Raw genomic sequence first — 18035 nt, 5'->3', positions numbered from 1 at the left:
CTCGCTAGGTGACGCTGCTGTTGCCTGGAAGGGTTTATAACGGTAGAAGGTAGGTTCTCATAAAACTATGGACGATCAGTGTAGACCATGGATTAAGATGTTAATGTACTGTTCACTGCTCTATGTCTCGTGAGGGAAATGCACAACTCTAATTTAGATCGCAAATCCTAGCACCTGGTACATGGACTGTGTAGTCAGGTGTATTATATCTAAGTATGTATGCAACCGCCACCGAAGTCAAGCGAAAAGCGGTTGACCGTAATATGGCCCCAGATATAATTATCGACTCATCTTGTTGGTGAATTCATTGTACTTTCCTTGCTCTCTCTCTCTCTCTCTCGCTCGCTCTCTCTCTCTCTCTCTCTCTCTCTCGCTCTCTCTCTCTCTCTCTGTCTCACTCTCTCTCTCTCTCTCTCTTGTCCCTCTGTGTGTGTGTGTGTGTGTGTGTGTGTGTGTGTGTGTGTGTGTGTGTGTGCTATAAGAGCGTTGATTTACTTCGTGTGACTGAAAGCGTCTTTACTCTGAGGTAAAGTCTTTCATGGCCGTTCTCTTAGTCAACCTCTAGTTGCTAGCTCTATTTACCCAACTATGTTTCCTTCTTCTGAGCTTAGTTTCCTTGATACTGCTATGATCAAAGTGATGTTAAAACACATTCCTCTCTGGAAACAAGGTGTAAGAATTCTATTTCAAAGAAGGATACTTGTTTTCAGATTATCGGGAGATAATCCGCCCTTTCGTCAAATAGTTTATGAACACGGAGCAGCATAATTAAGGGATTACCTTTTTCGAAACGCCGTAATTCAAAGCGATGGAGAAATTTGAATTTTGACTCAAACGTGCCTAAAATCTTCTTATGTAATGGTAAAGAAAGCATGGCAGCGTGAAACGTCACTGCCGGGCTCCGCGACTCTTCTGACAACAGCATGTCGACACATCCCTTTCCTTCTTTCCTTGGGGATTTGAATTCCCATATTTCGCAGTCGGAACCGATATTTCGCAGTGTGATGAGCAACAGGGTGACGTTATTGAAAACCTTTGACACTGTTGACACCAGTCGGTCGATTGAACCCTTGTCTAAGGACGTCGTAGGTCAGCAACCCAACGGTAAGTGTTCATACCTGTTTGGAACGTAGTGTGACAACTTCGATGAAAGTAAAGAACTTAATGAATACAGGAAAATGGGAATATGTGGGAACAGACAGTATGGGAAGTAATGAACAACAGAGATAATTATACAAAGTTTAGGAGAGCGAAGTGTTAAGCTGTGGCAATATATTTTATTGTATCTAACTCTGCTTTAAAATCATCTATGGACGTGGGAATAGGTATGGGACGGTGTACCACTGAGTGGAAAGCTGCATGTTTGTGAGCTATGGGATGTTGTGAGCAAGAAGGTATTACTGTCTCTGTAGTTGTAGTTTTTCTATAAATTTTGAAATATTGTGTGTGGATAGTGATGTCATTGGTGCCACACGCCATGGCTACAGTCCAGTTCTTGTTGATCACATCTTGCACAGGAAATAAAAACGGATAATTATACCCCTCCTCTATACCCCACCTGCTTCCCCATCCAATGTCTGCAAGAAATGGTGTACACTACCATTACTAGGTGAGCTATCACAGAATGTAGCCAAAGCCCTGAAAGCCTCCGAGTGTAGCCTTTCCTACTACTTGAAGAACACGACAGCCCAGTGTGTTCTTAACAGCAAAGATAAGATCCAGTTATTAGTGCGGTATCCAAAATCACATGTTCTGATTGTGACAAATTTTACATCCGTAAGTCCGGCAGAGATTTAGCAGCTAGGCTGGCTGAACATGAACGCATCTGGAGGTTGGAGAATTCTGACTCTGCATTTGCTGAGCATGTACTGAGTGAGGGTCACAATTACCAGCCAGTGTCCCATATACTTCACTTAGCAAACAAAGTCTATAAACTGAACTTGCTGGAAGCCCTGGAAATTAACAATTATCTGGATCACAGTCCAGATCTAATCCTAAATGACCAGACACAGCTTAACACTTCCCCTCTCCTAAATTTTACATAATCACCTTTGTTGTTCATTACTTCCCACACTGTCTATTTCTACATATTCCCATTTTCCTGTATTCATTAAGTGCTTTTGTTTTATCGAAGTTGTCTATGTATTCCATATAATGTTAAAATTCACTACCACCACATTCTCAAAGATTGCATTTACTGTATGTTCCCCCAAACGCCTCAATTTTCCTGCGTTTATTAATTTCTGTTTATCTTATTGATATCGCTTAAATTCCTTGCGTATTCTATAGTTACATCGATAATTGTTTCGTCTTTTAATAGGTTTGTGTATCACTCTCCATGTTTTATATCTCCTGATGTAGGCATGTCAAGTACCAGTTTTATTTTATTTTATTTTATTAGTTTTGTTTAACAATAGAAACTGTTATGTAGACATGCTGTTCCTATTTTGTGTTAAAGTTTTTCCTGTCTACTCCATTCTTATTTATTTACTGTTCAACTTTTTACGTTTTCATTGCATTACCACCACAATGTGTAAGATGTAACTTACTGTATGTTTCTGCTTCAGTCTAGACGTGTTACTTCTCTTCCAATGTTGTTTGATAACATTGTAACTTCTTTGGTGACAATACCCATTAAAAATCAGAAGATGGCCTTGTAAGCCGAAAACCGGTTAACGCAATAAAAGTAAAATTGTAGAACAAAAGCAGACTGCTGCTTTTCACTTGTGGCGTTCTAAAACTTTAACTACACGTAGAAACAGCGTGAATTTGTATTACTGCTATAGACGACTGATGTTAAAGTTGTGAGTAACACCTGCAGTACAATTTGGTCGTTGGTAACCCAGCACCGTATAACATACTTCCTCAAAGCTTTCACATATTTTTGCAGTTTTGTGCAACCATAATACACACTGACGAGCGAAAACGTTATGACTATTTGCTTAATAGCTTGTTGGGAGATCATTCTAACGCAATATATCATCGGTTCTGCGTATCGTCGATTCTACAGTTTCTTGGTGGATTTGAAGATCAACGTGACATCATGTGGCTACGCACAATGCATGTAATTCCCGTAAAGAACTGGCCGCTGACTTGTGTACGCGGAGGTGGCGATCCATAGCGACCCAGATGGGAACCATCTGGTTCACATCAGGCGAATTTGCTGGACAAGACATTAACGTGATTTCACTATCACGCTCCTCGAGCCGCTGTTGCACGCTTCTGGCCTCGAGACACGGACATTTTTTTGTGTGCTGAAAGATAACATCGTCGTCAGTGAAGACATCAACTGTGGAGGGATGTTGGTGGTCCGCAACTAACATGGCGTCTTCAATTACTAGCGAAGGTTCCAGGCAAGCTCCGGAGAATGTCTATCACAGCTTAGTACTGCTCCCACCAAACTGGATGATGACGTTTGTGGAGACGACCATCGACCTTGTCTAGGAGAAACTCGATTCATACGACGAGTCGCTAGGTTCCAGTGATACACGGTCGAGTCTTGATGATATCGAGGCCACTGCGGTCGTAAGTGACGGTGACGTTGGACCAGCATGTGGAAGCTGGGGTTGTCCACTGTGGAACCCCTTGTTCAACAATTTGCACCGGATGGTATGCTCCGAAACACAATGTGCGTCCATGGGCATTGTCTCTTTCGCCAAAGGTGCCACAGATCGCGCCATCTGTCCTACTTTACAGAGTAGACCAGGAAAATGAACTTGCTGACGGGCTGGCTAAACAGGCACCAGTAGACCGACTTCGGATTTGGCACACCGATAATGGTTAGGCCTTAAGTTTTCGGGATCTGGAATACTGAATGGCACACCTGACTAGGCACAATAAATTACATGCTATAAAGAAGACAACAAATGTGTGAAGGTCACTCATGCGAGCCATTCGCTGGGACTCGATTGTCCTTTGCCGTCTCCACATCGGTCATACTTGGCTGGTTCACGGTCATCTCCTCCTTCGCGAGGACCCACCCCAGTGTCGCTGCGGTTCTCGATTGACAGTAGCGGATATATTGTTGGACTGTGCCAATGTAGCTGCCCAGAGGCGGACTTTTAACCTGCCTGACGCACTACCTATGGTCTTCGAGAGGGAAGTTTATACACTCAATCTACCTTCAATTTACACTCTTTTTCCCTCTTTTGTATTATCTGTTCGACTTCGTTTTGAGATATGTCTGGACTTCGGCCTAAGCTTTTAGGCTGGAGGTTTTAGTGCGTTGTAGAGTGGCTAGCGAATAGACGAGTATGTTTACTCAAAAAGCGAATGATGGTCTTAGTAGTTTAGCCCCTTTAAACAACAAACCAACCAACCAGCTAACAGCTACACCTATTGGTTGTATGGTGTACTACCAGCTAACAGCTACATCTATTGGTTGTATGGTGTACTACGAAACTAACAGCTCCACATATTGGTTCTTTGGTGTACTACTTCGTTACGATCAAACATCAGGACTACTAAGCTGACCAGACTACTTTAGATACAACTTTAAATTACAATTTCTTCCTATGTGATCCTATTTTGATGAAATTAGGCCTGTATGTTGTCCCAGGTTACGCTCAAATTACCTGTGAAAACCTTTTAAACATTCTTTTGGTATTAATAAACGTAAACACGGTCCGTAGTAGGCTTTAATGTGATGTTTATTTAATTATGCGATTACCTAATTTCAACGAAGCGTCATTGTCACGCACATTTGTAATATGTAAAGTATTTTAAAATCACTCTTATAGATGTTACAAATGCGCTTGATAACGACGCTTAGTTGAAACTAGCTAATAGCTCGATTAAATAAAGATCGCATACAGCCTACCACAGACCATGTTTACGTTTAGAACTTAGAACTATTTAAACCTAACTAACCTAAGGAAATCACACACATCCATGCCCGAGGCAGGATTCGAACCTGCGACCGTAGTGGTCGCGCGGTTCCAGACTGTAGCGCCTTTAACCGCTTGGCCACCCCGGCCGGCGTTTATTAAGCGTCTGGAGGCTGTGGATCCCCATAAATACAAAACTTTAACTCTTCTAGAAGTTTGGAGATTAGCATGTTTAAATAGAGATACAGACAGATACAATGATTATAGGCAAAAGTCTTCCTTTCCATGATCGTATTTTGATGAAGTAAAACCTCTACTTTAACCCAGCATACCCTCAAGTTAGCTGTAGAGACCACATGAAAATTCTTCTAGTAGTGTTGGAATTAGCGTGTTCAAGCAGACAGACAAAAAGTTTTGTACAAAATTTCAAATTATGGTATCTTTTACTCATGATCCTATGTATAATACCTATACATTGACCCAACTGACGCCCAAATTACCTGTGAAAACCATATGAAACATCGTCTAGTGGTTTTGGAGTTTGGGCATATCGGCTTTACAGCTTTATTATTAGCGTATAGAAGTATCAGCCAGGACATTACGGCTACCGACCTACTATGGATATAAACCTGTCCAGGCGACAGCAGTGTTACCTGGCATGGACTGACTGCTAGTCAGACATACGTACAGGGGAAGTAGTACCAGTTAGTATGTAGAACGGGGAGAGCGCGCGATCTATCTCAGGCTGACCGAGAGCAGATTGTATTGGTCCTGAGGCTCGGCACGAGCATTTCGGTACCTGAATGACTTATCAAGTGTTCGAGGAGTGCTTCCGTGAGAGCCTTCAACACGTGGCGAAACCAAAGTAAAATCATGTGCTGACGTCGTGGGGGTATGCGGCTAAACCTCATCAGAAATGTCGGACGTCGCGGGCTGGGCAGACTGGTAAAACAGGACAGATGGGGAAACTAACATCCGACTTTAATGGTGGGCTGAGCACAAATGCGTCTGAACACACAGTGCGCCGAATACTCTCAACGATGAGCCCCTGCAGCCGACGACCCTTGCATGTGCCAATATTAACACTACGACATTGGCAGCTACGACTGAAATGGACACGTGACCATTGGCACTGGACGTTGGCACAGTAGCAGAGTGTTGCAGTGTCTGATGAAACGCTATACCTTCTTCATCGTGCAAATGAGAGGGCACGAATCCGTCATCTTCCAGGAGAACGATTCCTTGACAGCTGCACTGCAGAGCGGAGACAAGCTGGCGGCGGCTCCTTTATACTCTCCATGGGTCCCGTGAAGCTCATGCAAGGTAGAATGAAAGCCAAGGAGTCTCGTACTCCGGTTGCAGGCAACGTACACGGTTTCTTGGCGATCATGTATCCCGATGGCAGTGGCATTTCTCAACGACACAATGCGCCATGTCGCAAGGCCAGGAGTGAGATGTGCTGTCTCCCCAACTCACAAGATCCGAGCGCATCTGGGATGTGGTTGAGAATGGCGTCAAAGTTCATCGCCCCACTCCACAAAATTTACAGTAATTAGGTGACTTGTGTGTGCAGATGAGTGCCAACTCCCTCCAGCGACCTGCCAAGGCCTCATTGCTTCCGTGCGACGAGGCTTCGCCGCTGCTATCCTTGGCAAAGGTGCACTCATCGGCTATTGGTGGTTGGCCATAATGTTCTGGCTGATCAGTATAGATGGTAGTTGAAAACGTTAACACTTAATCTCTATTTGTTAGTTTCATTAGTGGTTTTAGGGTCCTATGAAAAAAACTAAAAACCATTATTCTTGAAATTATACAAAACTGAAATTCCAGTGCCAGTTCCAGTTCGGTTTCTTTTTGTGAGGCGTGTTACAACGAGACAAATTGGCCAAATCCATCTCATATAAGTTGCTACTGTATTAGGTCATTCCTGTTTTGTGTTGCCACTCGCTACCTGTATGCCAATGAAGTAAGTCTTTACCAGGGAAGTTTTACTCTCTGTCTTTACGTTGATATTTTTGTATGTATATGCTTTTGCATGGTCTTTTCCTTGTGTAACTTCGGTGGCTGAATATGAATTTCGTAACGTTGGTTGGTACCTACGATCTGCTCTCACAGTTTCATTAACTAGTTGTAGTCGAGGCGTAATGTGAGAGAGGTCTAACTGTTCCATCAAGACAAGTGCTTGGTTAGGTAGACTCAATTAGGTTGGCGGTTGGTGCCATTATATCCTCTGACAGCTACTCCCCTATCGTTTCAAATGTGGGAGCAGTTGCAGTACGCCCGGTGTGAGACACTTTATCACTGTGTCTTGGTAAGATCATGTGTGTTCTCTGTGGAGTGTGGTATTGGATGTGCTTAATGTGTGAAATTTTCATTTTTGGATTTAGGGGATAAGTTATACTATGTATTATAGATGTAATTTCGTCAGTTTACTTATTATTGGTATGTGATTATTGTGCCTGCCCTGTGTGGCCGAGAGGTTCTAGGCGCTTCAGTCTGGGACCGCCCGACCGTTAAGGTCGCAAGTTCGAGTCCAGGCTCGAACATAAATGTGTGTGATGTCCTTAGGTTAGTTACGTTTAAGTAGTTCTAAGTTATAGGGGACTTATGACCTCAGATGTTAAGTTCCATCCTGCTCGGAGCCATTTTTGTCATTATTGTTCGTGTGTGAGTTGCTACACTGCTTAATGGAGAAAATTGTAAAGAATATCTATTCTCGTGCACAGTTGCGTAAGGTCAACATTTCTTTATCTCACTGTGTGCGGAATAAACAGTGGCTGCCTTCCTTATGTAGGTGTGACGTCAGGAGAGGCGGGGGCCCTGAGCTCAGCTCGTGACCGCCGCGGCTTGACTCATCTGCTGGAATTTCCTTCACTCAGCATGCGTTGAGAATCGAGCGTATCCCAGAGGACCACTGCATATCCCATGATTCCTCGCGTATGGAGAGGGGTAGCTCCGAATTCGCTGTCTCTGATGCCCCACGAGCTGCCACATCGTCGTCTCACAAAAGTCCACGACACGTAGTGCTTTATACAGGGTGGTCGGTTGATCGCGACCGAGCCAAATATCTCACGAAATAAGCGTCAAACGAGAAAACTACTAAGAACGAAACTTGTCTACCTTGAAGGGGGAAACCAGATGGCGCCATGGTTGGCCTGCTACATGGCGCTGCCATAAGTCAAACGGGTATCAACTGCCTTTTTTTAAATAGGAACCACCATTTTTATTACATATTCGTGTAGTACAAAAGGAAATATGAATGTTTTAGTTGGACCACTTTTTTCGCTTTGTGATAGATGGCGCTGTAATAGTCACAAACATATGGCTCACAATTTTCGAGGAACAGTTGGCAACAGGTAGGTTTTTAAATTAAAATACACATCGTTAGTACGTTTGAACATTTTATTTCTGTTGTTACAATGTGATACATGTACCTTTCTGAACTTATCATTTCTGAGTACGCATGCTGTTGCAGCGCGATTACCTGTAAATATACATTAATGCAATAAATGCTCAAAATGATGTCCGTCAACCTCAATGCATTTGGCAATACGTGTAACGACATTCCTCGAAACAGCGAGTAGTTCGCCTTCCGTAATGTCCGCACTTGCATTGACAATGCGCTGACAGAAGTTGTCAGGCATTGTCGGTGGATCACGATAGCAAATATCCTTCAACATTCCCCACAGAAAGAAATCCGGGGACGTCAGATCCGATGAACGTGGGGCAATGGTGTGGTGCTTCGACGACCAATCTACCTGTCATGAAATATGCTATTAAATACTGCTTCAACCGCACGCGAGCTATGTGCCGAACATCCATCGTGTAGGAAGTACATCGCCATTCTGTCATGCAGTGAAACATCTTGTAGTAACATCGGCAGAACATTACGTAGGAAATCAGCATACATTGCACCATTTAGATTGACATCGATAAAATGGGGTCCAATTATCCTTCCTCTCATTATGCCACACCATACATTAGCCCGTCAAGGTCGCTGATGTTCCACTTGTCGCAGCCATCTTGGATTTTCCGTTGCCCAATAGTGCATATTATGCCGGTTTACGTTACCGCTGTTGGTGAATGACGCTTCGTCGCTAAATAGAATGCGTGCAGAAAATCTGTCATCGTCCCGTAGTTTCTCTTTTTCCCAGTGGCAGAACTGTACACGACGTTCAAAGTCGTCGCCATGCAATTCTGGTGCACAGAAATATGGTACGTGTGCAACTGATGTTGATGTAGCATTCTCAACACCAACGTTTTTGAGATTCCCGATTCTCGCGCAGTTTGACTGCTACTGGTGTGCAGATTAGCACCGACAGCAGCTAAAACACCTACTTGGGCATCATCATTTGTTGCAGGTCGTGGTTGACGATTCACATGTGGCTGAACACTTCCTGTTTCCTTAAATAACGTAACTATCCGGCGAACGGTACGGACACTTGGATGATGTTGTCCAGGATACCGAGCAGCATACATAGCATACGCTCGTTGGGCATTTTGATCACAATAGCCATACATCAACACGATACCGACCTATTCCGCAATCGGTAAACGGTCCATTTTGACACGGGTAATGTATGACGAAGCAAATACCGTCCGCACTGGCGGAATGTTACGTGATACCACGTACTTATGCGGTTTTTAGTATTACATCGCCATCTATCACAAAGCGAAAAAAGTGGTCCAACTAAAACATTCATATTTCTTTACATACTGCACGAACGTGTAATAAAAATGGGGGTTCCTATTTTAAAAAAAGCAGTTGATATCCGTTTGACCTATGGCAGCGCCATCTAGCGGGCCAACCATAGCGCCATCTGGTTTCCCCTTCAAGCTAGGCGAGTTTCGTGCTTTGTAGTTTTTTCGTTTGATGTTTATTTCGTGAGATATTTGGTCCGGTCACTATCAATGGACCACCTTGTATACAGAATTTACAGTCTTTTCAATACCCACCCATCCCCCACTGACTTTAAAAAGGTGGAGCTCCTATCCTAAATATTACAAACATAACACATAAACCGTTATAATCAAGGTCACAGCAGAAATCTTTCAAAATGTACATACAATAGTTTATCATACTTTTTCTCCTTGAAACACACGCAGTATCTTTCATAACTATCTCAGGCATATGGGAACGAGACAGAAGAGTACACATCACATAACCAATTGTCATTCTGAAATGGATTACATGATATATAGACTGTAGTATTTCAACTACTATTAGTTAAATCAAAAGCAAACTAACAAATACCGTTCCATTTCTATCCCTTGGGGCACCCAAGTACAATTTTTACACAAAAATCATCAGGTGATCACCACTTGTTAGCTCTTAACGACAGTGTAACAAAACATAAATCGCTGTACACCATGCCTTTTCCATTGCTAATATCCACCTCATCACTCTATCTTAAAATCGTAACATGGTATCTACTGGATTTCTTAGTTACCAGTTCTCTCAAACCAAAAATACAAGAGTTACATGTAGGTCCATCGGTCACTTACATAGATGTATTCATGAAACGTACAAAATGCATTACGATACATAATAAACTGGAAGATCCTTTGCCACTAACCGAAGGAAAATCTTCTTATATACAAACTTTTACAATACAAACATTCGACGTACATGAACAAAATGTACACATTACAGTCACAAAATAAACTAATGAAATTTAGTCATTCACCATTTACTAACTTATTTATGATCATCATCAGTTAATTCTCCGTTTCATTATCTTCTCATTAGGCTATTCCAGAGACACAACGCCATCTTTACGATTTCTGGGTCCACATTGTATCTATCTCAGTGGCACTGGGGTCTGGAGTTCTTCACATTCTGTACTGTCCACTGAAACCTCTAAAATGAATCTTTCATAAGGCATTGCGTTTATGGATGGTCAGTAGGAATGTACAGGAACTTACTGGCCGATGTGGAAATTAATTTGTCTTACCCATTTGCTGCTTATCCTATGCTCCAATGCTCATTGCAAATTTTGAAAAAATAAATTACTGATGGAGTCGCCACTCCTTTGGCCATCAAAATATTTCCTTAATTCTGCTGAGAGGATCTTGACTTCTCAATGCTAGAACTGTGGGGCGAGGTAAAGCAGGGGGGGGGGGGGGGGGGGAAGGGGGGGGGGGGAGCAATATTGTTTCGATTGTTAGTTCACTCAAGAGATCTTGAAGTAACTGAAGATACGCCTCTCATGTTCTATGCTTTCTGAAGCAGTGAAGTCTGCAAAGTCAACCTGATTGTTTCATCATTCTCGCCACTGAACTGGTCAAACGATGATAGCACTAAATATGGTGAAGTTCGAACCCGGGACCGATGACGTTTTGATTACTATCTTCTAAGGTACAAGAGGGAGCTGTAGAGGGAAAAAAACTGTATAGGAAGACAGAGATTCGAATACATCCAGCAAATAATTAAGTACGAACGTTGCAACTGCTGCTCTGAGATGAAGGGTTTGGCACTGGAGAGGAATTCGTGGTGGGCTGAATCAAACCAGTCAGAAGATTGATGACTTAAAAAACGTTTTGGAAATGATATTTCCAGGCAGGATGAACTACATAAAATGTGCCAGTGCTAATTTTTATGTAGAGGAGGAGATGTGGAATCTATCTTGATTTGATTCTGATGATATGTCCTGTGATGTGTAAAGGAAAAGTTAGCTTACTTGGGTCACGCAACAGAAAAATCCCAATACAATATTCACTTTTACCCGTAATGTGTTATTATTTTATTAATGCATTAAGGATTCAATGGGTTCCTAAAACTTAAGACCTGGTCCTATTTTAAATTTTTCAGCTGATTCCTACTACAGGTCATGTGGAGTTGTTACTTAGCCACAAACCCCCAACTTCCCAAATGAAAAATACAAAAGTAGAACCCCATGAATTGCTCAATTCACTTTATACATTGAAATCAATTCTAATGTACTAGCTGTACATAAGACTTAAGCAAACCATCTCATACACAAATTACTTCCTACCAAAAACATACATCTCACAAATACGGACACAAATTTACCCCAGAATACCCTAGAATACTTCCCCCTCATATCCAAAATGCCAAAATAGAGATTATTAAGTACAAATGTCACACACTTAGCACATACAAATACTTCAGAGTGTTCGGAAGACACCTGTTCATACTAATAGAGTCTCGGCAGCAGAGGGTCCACATTAGATACATTGCCACCACACCTGCTTTCCAGACGGGACTGAGCCTAATGAACTGATGTGCAACACTTTCCCATGAGGTTTCCCAATAGGGACAATATCACCGCAACAGGTATTCACCTCATCGGAATGCAGCACACATTGAGACTGAGCAGAATCTTTAATTTTCTTTTTTTTTAAATTTTGTGTAGATGTCTGCACCATCCTCGTGCTCTGTGCAGTAATGCTCTGATCCCTTCTCCCTGCGGCACGCAGCACGATGGTCACTGGAGGATTCCGAATTTGCAGATACAGAGGGCTGGTTGTGGTCATCAGTCACCGGATCAGGACATCCTGGTTCACCAAACCTGTTGATTAGTCAATGAAGTTTGATGCTCCCTCGACATTTAGAGCAACACAGTGGTGAGGGTGGCGGGGGGGAGGGGGGGGGGAGGGGCATGTTTAGCTTCATCAGTATTACCACAGACGGACCTAGCATTTGCCCCTGTGTTGAAGAAAGAACATTGTGGAGAAATAGCTTAGCTGCTACCTAGTATTTATTTATTTCCTGAGTGTATCGTTCTCTCTGTAGCGCAAATACAGCTCTTTTGAAATTTCTTGCCAGATTATAACTGGATGTCACATCCATTGATAATTCTTCGCATTCTAGGTCTGGTATGAAAAGCGGGAATGGCCTCTTCCTGAACTTGCACGTTCAGCGAATCTCTCGTCCAGCTCAAAGTCCCAAGCGACAGGAAACAAGGGCAGGTGACTGCTGTATATAGGAAGAGAAAAATAAACAAATCTGTAAAATTACAGACCCATATCCTTAACAATAGTTTGCTCCAGAATTCTTGAACATAATCTCACTCTGAATGTAACAAATTTCCTTGGGACTGATAAGCCTCTGTCCACAGATAAGCATGGATTTAGAAAACATAGGCCATGTGAAACTCAGCTTGCCCTTTTCTCGCACAATATTTAGCGAAACATTGATGAAGGAAAACAGGCAGGCTGTATATGCCTAGATTTCCGGAAAGCATTTGACACGGTGCCCCACCGCAGATTGTCAACCACGGTACGAACAATTGGAATAGATTTACAGCTATGTGAGTGGTTCGAATACTTCGCAATAGAATAGTATGTCGTTCTCGATAGCGAGTGTTTATCACAGACAGGCGTATCGTCGGAGTACATCAGTGACATGTGATAGTACTGCTCTTAATCTCTGTATATAGAAATGATCTGACGGACTACGTGAGCAGCAATTTGCAGCAGGTTGTCGATTACACTGTGGTGTACGAGAAAGTGTCGTTGTTGAGTGACTATAGGAGGATATAAGATGATTTAGACATAATTTTAATATGGAATAATGAATTTCAGCTTGTTCTAAATGTAGAAAAATGTAAGTTAATTCAGTAGTGTGCTGCTTGACGCCATCATGTCGGTTAAATATCTAGTCGTAACGCTGAAAAGTGGTACCAAATGGAACGAGCAGGAAGGAGAATGGTCGACTTCGGTTAAGTGGGAGAATTTTAGGAATGTGTGGCACACCTGTAAAGGAGACCGCGTATAAAACAACAGTGCGACCCATTCTTGAGTATTTATTGAGTGTTGCCAGTCTCCACCAATTCGGATTATAGAGCGACAGAAGTAAATCCAATGACGGGCTGCTAGGTTTGTTACCGATAGTTTCGATCAACAAGCGCGTATTATGGAGATGCTACATAAACTCAAGTAGGCATATCTTGAGATAAGGCAACATTCTTTTTACGGCGCAGTATTGAGAAAATTTAGAGAATCGGTATTTGAAGTTTGCTGCAGAACGGTTCCAAAGCTGACGACGTACATTTTGCGTAAGTACCACGAAGATAAGATAGGAGAAATTTTATTAGGGCTTATATGGAGCCATATAAAAGTCGTTTTTCACACGCTCTTTTTGCGACTGGAACAGGAAAGAAAATTTATAGTTGCGGTGCAGATTGCCCTCCGCCAGAAACCATATTGTGTATTTATGTAGATGCAGATACCATTATTCACATATGAGTACTTACTTGCGCTGATTCCTTAGAAGTAATGTGACATCGTTACCACTTTGGTTTCTTTAAGTCCAGTAACCTCATTGTCAGCTAATGAAGCCGAAAGAGTCCTGATTGGATGAAATGAGTTTTGGAAATATTATATTCCTACCTTCGATGGTAGCACCATATTTTAATTACACTTAGAAATAAATGATGAAGTTGTGTATCTTCTGATTTGTTTCAAGGCACAAGGCATTTCTACGAACCGCTTCTCCACAATTAATAAGAGGACTCCAATCTATTGCGTGTATTTGAGGTGAACGTCGTATATTTTACATTTAGAGTTGAAGGCGACAAAACACAGCCAAAGATGTTGAGTGAAATGTTATTTCTATATCATTTTGTGTGTTATGTGCTGTTTGCTAGTTAATTGTTTTCGATCAACGACCCTATCACAGACATCATGTTTGTTTTTTGACAGCACGAATAGCAGCACTGAAATCTCCAGCCATCTAGACACTGAACGAGGATGAGGAGGGTTCAGATTTGAGTCAACAATTCAGTTCTGCCAGAGCGCACAAACAACCGATATTTGTCCTCCATAAGACCTGTGATCCCTGCAAGCTTTGAAGAAACGTGCCGTTAGTAGTGGAGCACACTTTGCCATATAACTGTCAGTAAGGATCTTTATCAGCTCATAAATTTCATAGGTAACTGACGAGGGCGGCCACTCTATGGCGATATGGTCCTCTGTTGCCTTTGGTAGAGAGGGAACTTTTATTCGGTGCTCGGTCGAGTTTACGTGAAAAGCGAAGGTACCTCTGGGGTGACCTTGAGGAGCGGTCCGACTTGTTTGTCGCTGGCGGGAAGGCATAATCCGAAGGCCACCGGCGGAGGAAGCGCTGCCCGGCAGGTCGATAAAGGGCGGATCTTCGCGGGCGAGCAGGTCGCCGGAGCCCCGAGTCCGCCGCCGCTGCTGTGCCGTGCTGCGCGGGTTGCGACCGATAAGGGGACGTCGTCTCCACGAGCCGAGGCCAACCCACCCTGCGTGTTGCGTCTTATCTGTGGCCCGGCGTGCAGCCTCGCGACACAAGACGGAGCGCGCCCGTTGATATATTCACCTGCCCCGTGTCTTGAAGGTCGCAGGACGACTGCCTTTCCACCCATCATACCTTGCTCCGTTTGACCAACAAGGACAGAAGTTCACGGCTACAGGAGCTCTCACATCGTTACTCTTCAGGCTCATATCGTTTATAGTTAAAAAAGAAGTAGGCTGGTTTTCCCTTTTTTAGTTGGCTGCTTATGAATGGAAATCTTTGAATTCACAGAATATGTAAATTTAGAGGTACAGTTTGAAAAATATGGAGTACGCCACCTGAAATTCAGCAGGTATTGTGAATAAAATACAAGGACATAACTTGCTATATGCGACAGGTAAAAGAGCTGAAGGACCTAAAAGGGAAGCAGATGTTCAGAAGGAGAACAAAGTTGTAGCCTAGCCCCGACGTTATTCGTTGTGTTTATTGACCAAGCAATAAAGCAAACCTGGGAGGTGTTTGAATTGGCAGTTGAAGTTTTGGAAGAAGAAAAAAAAACTTTAATATGTGCCTATGATGTTATGTTTAAATCAGAGGGTGCAAAGGACTTGGAATATCAATTGACTAGTTGTAAGATGACTACCAACAAAACAAAACAAAAATTTCCCTACACTTTTAAACATTCCTTGGAACATTCTCAGTTATTGGTGCTATCACAGCCTTATGATCAGTTATGCCTTCGTCGAAGTTAGCTGATTTCAGAACTTTGGGTCTGTCTGTTTGAGGTCGAAGAGATTGCCATCGCCAGCCGGTGTGGCCTAGTGGTTCTAGGCAGGTTCGTATCCTGCCTCGGTCATGGATGTGTGTGATGTCCTTAGGTTAGTTAGGTTTAAGTTGTTATAAGTTCTAGGGGACTGATAACCTCAGATGTTAAGTCCCATAGTGCTCAGAGCCATTTGAACCACTTTTAGATTGCCATCACAAGCCCATTCCATAAATATCTGCCCACATCAGTTTCCAAATAGAAAATTCAGAACATGCTCCCACGATTCCATCTCTATGGCACCAACTGCGGCCGTATCACTTTTGCACTCTGTAGCTGTAAATTGAAGTTTGCCTCTATTACAGTGGTATGAGTTTAAGCTTACTCGCGATATTCTGCAAGTACTCTCCGAAGATTGCGCAACTATATAGCCCCTATGTAGATGTTCTATAAACGCATCTAACTTTAGCCTATGTCAGCTTTTTGTTCTTCTATCAAACAATCTCGTACATATTTACATGACTTGTTATGAGACTATTGATCCAGTTTCCATGATTTGCTTCCATTTATGTTACTATACCTAACGTAACAAGCTTAATATTTATTTTCTGAAAGTAATATTTGTTGATGTCTTTTTGTCCATAGTTACTGGTGTATGTGTTCATTCGATGTCTTAGGTAATACTGTAGTTTGAGTAAGAAATAAAAAATATTGCTGCCATCAGTGCAGTTATTTAATAGAAAAATACAGCCTTCAGAGATATATAGAAAATCAGGTTCTCCTGTTGCGGTCAGGCTGACCACTATAAATTCTTTCCTCAACTTCAGCTAAGCCAATTTCTCTTGTAATTGTGGCTTTTGCCATTATTTTTACGTCGTTAAACAAGTCACACATCATGGTTACGGCATGTTTTAACTGTAATAATTTTTTATGTTTTTAAAATGAGCTGTGGGATAACCTGATGCAAGATTCAATGCATCATAATTAGTATGGGAATATCCTGAATGAGTAAAATACTTACCAAAATCACTATAGCAATGCTGAAATATAAATTCAACATACAGTTTTTTTTAAATGCTTTAAAGTTCTGTACTTGGTCTGAATGTAATTTTGCCTGTAAAGTGTTTTTGGAAAGTTATTGACGTATTTTTATAGATTTTGAAATAATTAATGTTAGCTGAAATCCTCTTTCAGATGGAACTACTTACCTGTGTTCATGTATTTTGACCTCTTGCTTAAACTGAGATACCTCATTCGATTCAACGGCCTTTACAAAATGTTGTCATTAAGTTCAGCAGCGCTTATAACGCTAATGGGATATGTCACATGATATGTAAACTACTGCATAAGTAATGTTTTCCTAGATGTATGCTGCTCTTTTTCATTCCGTTGACTTATGTAAGCGAATTATGCTGTTTTGTGTGTTCTTGAATTCACATTTAAGTATTCGGCAGTTTTATATTGTAATCTGAGATATTCCTGGTCCATGTATGTGAATCAATAAACTGAAATATGAGAACAGACAGGAAAAAGACAGAGAGAAGTCTCTCTGTTACATAGGCAGAAACCCGTGAAAGGAAATTCTGCGGCATTCGAGAATTGTATAGTTTCAAGGACTAGTACAGCAATTACCTAGCTGTAAACATTTATTGCAATGTGAGGCGCAATAGATCCTAAAAGTTGTGGAAAAACGTCGGATAGTTAATTGTTTCACATCTTGGAAGATGAAAAATACATCCTGAGCTCTATGGTGTACACCAAATACTAAGAAGAGGCAAGTGTAAGCTGATTCAGTACAGGAACTGTGAGCATTTTCTGGCCGACGACAACGACGTACTGTATCTTCATTAAATCTCCTCCAACCAGAGTAGTGATGTAATATAGCTACGCATGAGCGAGTCTTTAATTTTCTTTTTTTGGTTTCAGTATCCTGTGTTAAATGTTTTATCAACAGTTAATTTCGTGTTCCATGGAGCATTTTGTACAATAAATGGTAAAAATGTGGAATGAGACATTTTACGTTCACATCGCAAATTAATTGCTAAACATGGCTACATGCTGATCGTTTGTAAGTTTTTTTTAATATACGGATGTGGCTTTGTAATTCTTACCCACCACCTACTAGACATTTGAAAAGAAATTCTTCTACAGAATAGAAGGAGTTGTCAAAGAGAACTTTTTTGAATTTGTTTTCGCAAGTTTTTCTTTGGTGTCTTTCAGACAT

The sequence above is a fragment of the Schistocerca americana genome, chromosome 3, assembly GCF_021461395.2.
Source record: "Schistocerca americana isolate TAMUIC-IGC-003095 chromosome 3, iqSchAmer2.1, whole genome shotgun sequence".
Classification (NCBI taxonomy): domain Eukaryota; kingdom Metazoa; phylum Arthropoda; class Insecta; order Orthoptera; family Acrididae; genus Schistocerca; species Schistocerca americana.
Note: the sequence above shows the minus strand (reverse complement) of the source record.